This window comes from Mus musculus, chromosome 8 (assembly GCF_000001635.26).
Source record: "Mus musculus strain C57BL/6J chromosome 8, GRCm38.p6 C57BL/6J".
Lineage (NCBI taxonomy): Eukaryota > Metazoa > Chordata > Mammalia > Rodentia > Muridae > Mus > Mus musculus.
In genome coordinates, this window is record NC_000074.6 from 98761596 (window position 1) to 98773742 (window position 12147).

Sequence of the window (12147 nt, forward strand, 5' to 3'; positions counted from 1 at the left end):
ATGGGGATTGCATTGAAACTGTAGATTGCTTTTGTCACGATAGCCGTTTTTACAAAAGGAGATCAAGGGAATACAAATTGGAAAGGAAGAAGGCAAAAATCACTTTTTGCAAATGATATGATAGTATATATAAGTGACACAAAAAATTCCACCAGAGAACTCCTAAACCTGATAAACAGCCTCGGTCAAGTAGCTGGAAATAAAATTAACCCAAACAAGTCAATGGCCTTTGTCTACACAAAGAATAAACAGGCTGAGAAAGAAATTAGGGAAACAACACCTTTCTCAATAGTCACAAATAATATAAAATATCTTGGCATGACTCTAACTAAGGAAGTGAAAGATCTGTATGATAAGAACTTCAAGTCTCTGAAGAAAGAAATTAAAGATCTCAGATGATGGAAAGATCTCCCATGCTCATGGATTGGCAGGATCAATATATTAAAAATGGCTATCTTGCCAAAAGCAATCTACAGATTCAATAAAATTCCCATCAAAAACAGGAATTATTAAAGACTAGCTCATTCTGTCTTGGCCTAACTAAGCTGTCCTAACCTGTAAGTTATGTCTTCTCAATGATGTTACAGATCTGCAGGAATTTAGGTCTTTTGGGGACTAATTGTGGTACTTCTTATGTGTATGTAATATCTACTTCCTTGATTTTATTTCTGACTGCTTGCTAGTCATTTGCACAGAGAATGCACTTAGGGGTAAGCACCAATTTATGGCACAGTAGATTCAAGCAACCTGATGTTTTGGCTGCAGCTGGCAACAAACTTCCCCATCAAACTCTGATTAGCATTTTGATCCTGACAAACACTTTCTTCTCCAAATGCCACCGCAGGAGTGATTGTCACAGCCACACCTTAGCTTTCTACAGTATAAACATTCTGTGGTTTGCCTCTGCTTATGGAAAACACAATCTGTTACTCGCACCATCTAAATGTGAGAGATTTCCCCTGGGTTGTAGATGTGGGCACCCTTCCTGGGAGAAATAATTTTATGCAGACCGTACTGGGAATAGGTTGAGAAAAATAACAGGAACTGGAATAGGATATTGGGTTAGAACTTAAAACTTGTGAGTTTCCTTTATCTTTATTCTTTTGATGGTCAGTTTGTCTAATGTCTACCATGATGAGGTCTTTAAGTTAATAACTCAGTGTGGGCACGATAGAGGAAAATGAAATTTTGCAATAGCAACTGGTGTAATTCCCAATTTATTGAACAATCCCCTGAGCTTGGTAAGATATCATGACACCCATCATCTTCTAAAAATTGCAGTCATATTTACTCGGACTGAAAAATGGGAATATAACACAGTCTAGCAGGAATCAGTAGAACTGGGACATAAGAGACATTTGCTTGCTTTGTGGTGCATGGGAGCGAAAGCTTTTGTATGCTACCCTACACACTGAATTTAAAGAAAAAAAAAGTTAGGAAAACAATGTAAGTTCTAATCAAAGTAGGAACTTTGGTATGACCAGTAAGTGTTCATAAATCCTGGACTACACTGTATTTCAACACCACATAACACACATGCTCACACAAACACACACACACACACACACACACACACACACACACACGAGAGAGAGAGAGAGAGAGAGAGAGAGAGAGAGTTTGAAAACTTTTGCTTGAATTTCATTCCTTCTTTTCTCCTCTGGATGCTGTTTAACAATTTCCTGGGAGACTGAAGCATTCCACAATGCAGGGAAGCTCTTTAAACATGGGGATAAACAACTCAAAATAGCTTGCAGAAGTCCCTAAAATTGACTAGCTTCACTAGACCCTTTCTACCTAGTATAAGCAATAAAGCTTCAGAGAGTCACTCTCAGACAAGCAAAGATACATATAAAAATCTCAGATGATCCAAACTTAAACAAGATACTAAGACATAAGAGCTGCAATGAAAAGTCTGATACTAGTTTTCTATCAGTAAACTGTAACCAGCCAAGCTTCCTGGAAGAGTTTCCGACCAGGGTCATTTGGGAGACTGACTCTCTAATCTGTTAAACTGACTGCAGTTTCTGCTGTCTGCTCCAGGTTCCTAGTTCTTTTGAATTGTCACCTATGCTGTGGTAGGCTTTGATGGTGAAACTTTCTTTGAGTCATTTCTACTCCAAGTAGTAACCCTTGTCACTAACTCCAACAAAAGTCATTGGTTCACCAAGCTGAACTTTGATGGAATATTTACTTTGGTTTGTCTTGGGCTTCCTATCTGTGATGAGTAGATATTTGTGTTGTATGCCCTTAGGAAATGTCTTGTCCTGTATATTTTCTTCAAAATCAAATTATCATATTCTTAAGCATTTTGATGCTTCTAATGAACTAGCCCACCACCTCCATCTTCAGCTCAAAAGCAATCTCACAGTAAAGACAAATTATGCTAATTCCTACTTATGATCAAATCTGTTTCTCAAGGATTGGGTTATGTCCCTCCCACCTATAACCTTAACTACAAATCATTCTGTATTCCCTGTTACAGGAAACAGCAACCCAGTCTTTGCTGCAAAACCATCTTGCAACCCAATTTTATTTTCAAAAGGCTATCATGACTACCTTGTTATGACTATCTGTGGTTATGATTACCTTGTTATGCTCACATCACAACTATGGTTTTTTTTTTTAAAGAGGTCATTTTTACCAACTTGTTTTACTTATGTTCTGCTCCTCTGCTGCCATCTAATTTTTTTTTTTTTTTTGTGCCAAACCTACCTTTAGAAAGCCTTTTATTCTAGAACTATAAAAACCTGACTTCCTCACACCCAATGCTAAATTTTGAAACCTACAAATAAAAAGTTTGTTTTAATTAATCCTGTCTTGGTCGTCATTCTCTTCCTATCTTTTGAATTCATATATTTTTAATCTAAACTGTACAATCAGTGACTGCATTCTCACTTATCCTTTTTTTCTAGCAGAAAATTATATACAATGTAAAGATTATATTACTGTTATTTTAGGACCATTTTATTGTAATGTATCATCTTTAAGTCATGCTCTCAGAAAATGGTCATTTGGGGATTAATATTTATTTAATATAAGTTCAAAATTCCAATATCATTGAAGGCAATGCCTATTGACTTAAGGGCACATATTGCCTTCGTACTTACAAAGTAATTAAATATTGAAAATTCACTACAACTGCATATTTTTAATGCAAAACAAGCATATATTTATAATATATAACCTGGAGAAAATAGAAAATGCTTTATGTATTATCTTTAATATACATACTACATATTACATATATGTATATACTATATATAATCTACAAAGAAAATATTGATACATTTTAAACATAACTAACTAACAAGGGAATAATTATAGGATATTATGCGTTAAGATATACTCTAGAAAATATTTTTAAATAATATGCATATTTAAAATATTGCTGTAATGTAGAGACCTTAAAGGAAACTAATGAAATCTCAAACACATGATTTTTATATGTATATTTATATGTCTATCTATAGATATATTATTGATATTGAAACATTCAACTGTACACTAACATATAATTTACATTTATAAGGATACATAGAGTACATTTTTATAATAAAGGAGAATTAAACATAAAACACAGTATACTTATATTTTTGAAAGTGCTTAGAAAAAACTAAAAATAATAGTTTTCTTTTTTTCTTCCTTTTCTTTCTCTCTTTCTCCCTTTCTCTCTCTTTTTCCCTTTCTTTCTCCCTTCTTTTCTTTTCTTTTTTCTTTTCTTTTCCCTTTCTTTCTTTTCCCTTTCTTTCTTTCTTTCTTTCTTTCTTTCTTTCTTTCTTTCTTTCTTTCTTTCTTTCTTTCTTTCTTTCTTTCTTCCTTCCTTCCTTCCTTCCTTCCTTCCTTCCTTCCTTCCTTCCTTCCTTCTTTCTTTCTTTCATTCTTTCTTTCTTAATAGGTGGAACAACAATATGAACTAATCAGTACCCCGGAGCTCTTGTCTCTAGCTGCATATGTATCAAAAGATGGCATAATAGGCCATCACTTGAAAGAGAGGCCCCATTTCTAAGAAGGGATAAAGTGCCCACACTTTAGTCTTCGTTCTTCTTGAATTTCATGCGTTTAGCAAATTGTATCTTATATCTTGGGTATCCTAAGTTTCTGGACTAATATCCACTTATCAGTGAGTACATATTGTGCGAGTTCCTTTGTGATTGGGTTACCTCACTCAGGATGATGCCCTCCAGGTCCATCCATTTGGCTAGGAATTTCATAAATTCATTTTTTTAATAGCTGAGTAGTATTCCATTATGTAAATGTACCACATTTTCTGTATCCATTCCTCTGTTGAGGGGCATCTGGGTTCTTTCCAGCTTCTGGCTATTATAAATAAGGCTTCTATGAACATAGTGGAGCATGTGTCCTTCTTACCGGTTGGGACATCTTCTGGATTATGCCCAGGAGAGGTATTGCAGGATCCTCCGGTAGTAATATGTCCAATTTTATGAGGAACCGCCAGACTGATTTCCAGAGTGGTTGTACAAGCTTGCAATCCCACCAACAATGGAGGAGTGTTCCTCTTTCTCCACATCCTCGCCAGCATCTGCTGTCACCTGAATTTTTCATCTTAGCCATTCTGTCTGGTGTGAAGTGTATCAAAAGATGGCCTAGTCGGCCATCACTGCAAAGAGAGGCCCATTGGACTTGCAAACTTTATATGCCCCAGTACAGGGGAACCCCAGGGCCAAAAAGGGGGAGTGGGTGGGTAGGGGGTTAGGGGGGTGGGTATGGTGGACTTTTGGGATAGCATTGAAAATGTAAACGAGGAAAATACCTAATAAAAAAAGAAAAGGAAAAAAAAAAAAAGAAAGAGAGGCCCATTGGACTTGCAAACTTTATATGCCCCAGTACAGGGGAACACCAGGGCCAAAAAGGGGGAGTGGGTGGGCAGGGGAGTGGGGGTGGGTGGATATGGGGGACTTTTGGTATAGCATTGGAAATGTAAATGAGCTAAATACCTAATAAAAAATGGGAAAAAATTCTTAAGTGATTGGAATCATCACTTGGGGCAATACAATACAAATTCTCATCAGCTTTGTGATTATTTCTTTAATCCCAGAACCCGGGAGGAAGATGCAAGGAGACTTGTGTGAATTCAATACTAGATGGTTCTACATAGTGAGTCCCAGGATAGCCAGCACTACATAGAGAGACTCTATCCAAAATGAAAATAAAACCAAAAGCAAAATCTAAAACAAGAAAAAAGAAATCTAAAGTAATTACAGTGGCTCTCTGCTAAAACTTTTTCTAATAATTGAATGAAAATTCTAGGGAAGATTTTCTTTGGAATGCAGATTTCTATAAAATTTAAATGAAAGTGGACATTATCTTTTTCTGTACTTCACCATAATCTTAAGATTTGTCAAAAGAGAATAAATTAATACCAATATTATCTGTGTCTTGATCTGGAATTGTAGCTATTTCTAAATGTTTATAAATTAACCTACATATTCTACATGAATAAAGTTTTATTATTTGTAACTCTTCCATCTACAAATTAAGATACATATACCCTGGTAAATTAGGACTTTGGAAAGCAGCCAAGTCCTGTCATATGGATGGGATTCTTTTTCCCTTGTGGAAAATGGCCTTAGAAATATTCCCTCTTATCTCATCAAGCCATTTGGCTGTTCATCCATCCATAAACTGTCTGGCAGACAGACCCTCCTCATTCTATCTCTTCCAATGAGACCCTCCTGCTGATCAAAATCTTTTCAAAGATCTCAGCTCCTCCTCCTCCTCAGCAGGAGTTGCCTGTGTTTGACCAGGCACTCAAATCAATTTGTCTTTGCTGAAACCTTTAGGGAAGATGTCATACAAGGAGTCATTTTCCTCATACCTCAGTTTTTTTCCCCCAAAAGTGTGATATCAACTCAATACTTCTGAAAATGAGCCTTGTGTTTTGTCACGGCTTCTATGAGTGTATTGTTGATTCAATAAAGTTTGAACGTTTAACATATTTGTGGAATGATATTAGAAGCTGTCAGGACCAATTGTATAAGAAAATAAAGATATGATCCATGACCTTACAATGTTACCTACTGTTAAGTGTGGCTTAGATGATTTACTGGTCCTGTGATGGTAGCACATTAACCTAGAACAAGTAGCACTTAAGATCCAATATATAAGTTAATGAAGTAACAGTACAGTGAGCATCATTAGTCTGTAGGAAAACAGAAACTCCTCTCAACATTCTCTGCAGTCTCCAAACACTGAAATTAAGCTTACTATGGCTTTAAATAACCACAAATGTGAATCTAAGAAAGTTGTTGTTGTTGTTGTTATTATTATTATTGTTACTTTTAGTCTGATAAAAGTAGAAAACTGGAAAGGGTCTGATATACTTGGGGAATGTTGAATAGCTTGAAAGATTAGTAGTGGGGAATATCATTCTAAGTTAGGGCAAATAGAATCAAGAGATGAAGACAGAGAGAGATTATACTTTACAATGATTATATTGCACATCTTCTGATTTTAGGTACCTTGCTTTCATTTAATGACAAAAATTCAAGTTGACAGATTCCTGAAAGCAAAAAATGTGGCAAATATAATTTCTGAGTCTACACAGGATGGACTTCATGCCATCCTAAGCACGTAAGCCATTGCGATCAGTCATTGTTTTATTTTCATGGCTGATTTGTTTTAGAGGTGGGAAGATATATTTTTTAAATTGTTTTTTTTCCCCTAATTTTGACAAACTAAAAATACTTGCTTAGATCTAAAAATCTAGCTTATAAAATGTGTTCTTAATTTGTAACTTAAATGCTTAATAAGAATTTTTAGCTATGAACTAGATCTTTTAAAAATTCACTGTAATTGAAGATCTGCCAGCTAATTTGTACAAAGCATGTATGTTACCTATTATTTCATTCCAAATATAAATGGATTTACAATTACTCAGAAATCTATGGTGCTGTGATACTTTTACCAATTGCCAAAACAAAAATATATGACTAGTCTCATAATTTCTTTTGATTATCTGTTTCTCCATAACACTGTCAGCTACCTTTCTCTGGGATTTACACATTTCGTAAGGTTTGAGATATGTCCTATGCAGTTAATGCTACTCTAGGTATCAATACAGACAAACTGATCTGTGTGTTCAATGAGGCTGGCTAATCTTTCACTGGCTGGAAATGTGGTGGTCAATGCCATCTTCAATCTTGCTACAGGTAGATGCATCAATAGATAATTACCTCTCCTTAAGCAAAGCCATGCAAATGATGTCTTTGTCATCTCATTGCATACAAAGAATTCATAGAAACACACTAAACACACACACACACACACACACACACACAGACACACACACACACACACACACACACACACACACACACACACACACACCACAAGACACAACAGTAACAAAACCCAAGTTCTGCAGTTGGAAGAGTAAGTCTTCATTTTATCTAGATAAAAATCAGGTTATTAATCAACAATATATATGTGTTCCCCCTTTAGAAAGATTTTTGAAATTTTCCTTGTGGCTCTACGGGTGTAAATAGACAAGCATGGAAGTATTTTCACATTGAAAAACGTCATTGCTTTTTAGAGTCTAACAGTCATAGTTATGTGTTAAAGCTAACACACATACTATTTTCAATGATTCAAAGAGTTGAAGTGATGTACCCAGCTATACTTTAGTGATCATACCACATATATGCAGTCATACAGTAATAGAAGCTTGCATAGAAAGGGAGAATCTGATACCTTATTTCAATTTGTTCACCTCATGCTGCTAATCTTAGAGATTTGTCTATGTGGTAGCACTAATTTGAGACTCCAACTTCAAATTTATCTTGTAAATTACTTATAGAAACAAATTAGATGGACCTTTTGAACCAGGGCTATATCTGCAACAACAGAGATCATGAAGATATAATTCAGGCATCTAGGAAATAAGAAAGTTAAAAGTGGTTAATTTCGGGGAAAATAGAGATTAAAGTTCTCCCAAAATTTCCTCTGTTTTGGGTTCTTTGCCGACTGGATTCTACCAGTCATCTAAACTAAGATATCTGGCGAAATAGTTATCCACAACATTTATTAAGAATTTGAGTATAAATACTCAGCAGTTTGATTGCTTGATATTACTGTAATTCTATTTTCAATTTTTCTGCGGATTCTTTATGCTTCCGTTATGTCTGAACAAATTTACATTCTTACTAATAAAGTTTAAGACGCTTTTCATAAACTTCACCTGATCTGAGCCTTACCCACATAAAAATTTCACATAATACATAATAATTGTAGATAGTTAGCATGCATCGTTTACAAAAATCTAAAATCTAGGTGTTCAAATATGGAAAAGGCATTAATACTTTTTAAACGTTACCTGCCTCTTCAAATTAAAAATAGTATCTGCTTCAGAATGAAGTTGTGAAGGTTAAATGATGAGTGCATCCATACTTTTCCATGGTATTAAGAATTGAAATAATATGCTCAAAAATTTAATACCCTGTTCAATCACTAAAATTACTTACTGACCTTGTGCTTTCGCCAAAAAAATTTGCTAAGCACTAAAGGTTAGCATTGAACAAAAGATACACATAATGTTCTCTATGATATAGTGGATAATAGCAATAAATATATAATACATATATATGTGTTGATATCTCTTTCATTATTTATATCTCTATGTCTATATGAGCAAGTAGGTTACCTAGTGATGATAAACTAAATAAAGAAATGTTATGATTAACTATAGGCAAATATCTATACATGGCATTCCACAAGATTGTAACTATATGGAGACTTGATTAAAATTGAGTAAGTTATTTGATAATAGATGACTGAAATATTTCAAATGATAGTATATGCTATGCTAAATATATATATGGAAAAACCATTCTAGGGGTATTCAAAGGAGCCATTGTACCTTTAAAGAAGAAAGAGGAGGAGGAGGAGAAAGAAGAAGAGATAGTAGACATAGGGTATGGGGTAAGGCAAGAAAGTATGAGTCATGTTATAAAAATTTGGTGGGTAGTAGCAAATGAGCTTGGGTTTTACTCCAGTATACATGAAGATATTATAAAAGTGAGTTGTACAAGAAGATACATACCATAGTCTAAGTTTCAAGCTCATGTCAGGTATCACTAGAGGGCAAATAGAGGCTTATACTCTAGCACAGTGGGGTTTATTAGCTTACAGTGAGACCATGTACAGCCATAATGGTGAAGGTGACGGTTTAAAAATAATGCTCAGCAGACATTTCTCTGATGGCGGATGAATTCTGTGTGTCTGAGAACATGTCATGAGTCCAATGTAAATGTCTCTCATTATTTTTCATTTTTTAAAATGAATTTAAATGTATAAAACCACATATGGTTTCATCATGAAGTCATTGGCTGAAAGAAATGACAGTTCAGAATTAAACAGGCATGTCTTCACATGCATACTCTTAACTGCACCCCTGCCATGCAGCATGGAGCAGTGGCAAATGAATGCTATTGAGAAGCTTCATGTATAGCTCTACTTATGCTGCCGCTTCCATTTCCTACATGGAAGAATCTACTAGCAATGCAAATACTGTTTAGTGATATCACCAGTTCTACTCCTCCATTGGTGCTCCTGTGGTTCACAGGTCAATTGAAGTTCTCTTTTTGGTCATAACATATGATGTATGGGGAAAAAAAAAGAGTCACATTTGCTTTCTAGGAACACTTAGCTGTTCTGGTAATGTGTTCACTCCAAAAGACCTGCTTTAAATTGTAAAGACGTTGCATCTAAAACTGTCCTATTCCAATTGATTGTTAATTTGTGGCATCATCATGAGTGACAACAAATAGCTTCTTTGGGACGGCAGGCGTGCAATTAGATTGTCACTGGCTGTCAGTTGTTGTATCAGGGTGTGATTTTTAATGCAGTCTTCACATGTGCTCCTGATTCTAATAATAACAGAAATGTGACTTGCTTTTAAGGAATGGCTATTAATTTATATTTATCTTGTATTCAGATGTGGGAGCTGGAACAAGGGAGGGAGTAGCGATGGAAAAACAGAGCAATGGTGGCATGCTTCTTACATACATTTAGGGCACAAATTTTTATGTGTGGGGCCCAAATTCATTCCCTAGTACAAAAGAAGCAACCAAAAAGGAAGTTTCCAAGGAGTCTGTTGTTTACATACTGGTTAGAGTACAAACTTAATAAATACTGTATAAATGAATATAAGCAAAATCGAACATCCTTTAATAATTCTACTTCAGAATGGATCTTTTTCTTTGTTATTGCTATTATAGTTATTATTTCAATATTTTTCTCAAGACATGTTTGAAAGGACATTTGAATTTTTTCTTCTCTCCTGTACATGACTCTTAAACGCGTTCTCACGACCGGCCAGGAAAGACACAACAAACCAGAATCTTCTGCGGCAAAACTTTATTGCTTACATCTTCAGGAGCAGGAGCGCAAGCCCCAAGCCCCAAAAATGAAAGCCCCCTCTTACATCTTTAGGAGCCAGAGCGCCAGAGCGCCAGAGTGCCAGAGCGCAGAGCAAGAGCTCTATTGTTTACATCTTTAGGAGCAAGAGAGCCAGAGCCAGAGAGCAAAAGCGCAAGAGCGCAAGCAAGAGAGAGAATGGCGGAAACCCCGTCCCCTTTAAGGAGAATTATCCTTCGCCTAGGACATATCACTCCCTGATTGGCTGCAGCCCATGGCCGAGTTGACGTCACGGGAAAGGCAGAGTACATGTAGTGGAAAAATACCCTTGGCACATGCGCAGATTATTTGTTTACCACTTAGAACACAGGATGTCAGCGCCATCTTGTGACGGCGAATGTGGGGGCGGCTCCCAACACATGACTAGTGGTAGTTTTGAGTGAGTTCTCAGTAGATCTGGAAAGTAGGATGTTACTATTGAGTGTCAGTATGCTGCCTTCCCCTCCCTACAGAAGTGACGAGTGGAGTGTAATGGGTATGTGTAAAGGCTGGAGCCCATGGATACTGTCATGAACACACTTTATAATTACCTAATTTTTGCAAAAACAAAACAAACAAACAAACAAACAGAGAGAGGGAGAGGGAGAGGAAAGGGAGAGGGAGAGGGAGAGGGAGAGGGAGAGGGAGAGGGAGAGGGAGAGGGAGAGGGAGAGGGAGAGGGAGAGGGAGAGGGAGAGGGAGAGGGAGAGGGAGAGAGAGTGTGGGGAAGCAGCCGGATTGTCTACCAAATTTGGGAGATAATTTTATTACTAAAAATGAATTGTGAGTATAAATATAGTCAACAAGCTCATCATCTGAAATAACAGAAACAAATTCCAATGTTCTAAGAACCAGGGCATTGCTACTAAACTCCTATTACCACTGGGCTAGGAGTAGTGTGAAAGGCAAGTATTCTAAATTTTTTATTTTATTCTTTAAAGTATGAAAAACATTGCAACATTTACTTTATTCTTTAAAGATGAAAAACATTGCAAAGCCTAAAACAAGCCAAGCCTTCTTAGAATCAACTATTTTGTAATCACACTGTGCTGAGATTCACTGTGAAGGAAGCACAGATATTCTAGTGAAGGATATCCACTAGAATATCTTTTCTCAACACAGTTTAGAAAAGATATCTTGAGTCTCAGCTATAATTGTACATATACACACCCTACTACCCACCCCTTTCCCAGTCCCAGGTCTCTGAACCTTCCTAGAGACCCCTCATCCACTGTTCTCTCCCCCTGCTCTCTTTACCCCTACCTGGCACCATTCTGTTCCCCTCCTTCCCTTTCCCATCCATTTTCCTCCATACCAGCAGTGTTGGATATGAATCCTGCCATGTCACCTCCTGTAGCCACACAGGACTCACTGGAGAACAGCAACACACCCACAAAATCGTTGACCCACATGTGTCCTGCCTACAAGATGTGTGGGGACAAATGTAGAGCAGAGGTGGAGGAAATAGCTAACAATGACTGGCCTAAATTGTAACCCATCTCATGGGCAATAACCAATCCATGACACTATTAATGATACTCTCTTATGCATGCAGACAAGGAGCCTAGCATAATATTCCTCTGCCAATGAACACAGATGCAGAGAACTACAGCCAAACATTATATGGAGCTCTGGGAACTCTGTGAAAGAGTTGTGGGACCTAAAGGACAGGGACTCCACAGGAAGAACAGGAAGAGTCGACTAACCTGGACCCATGGATTCTTAGAAAGT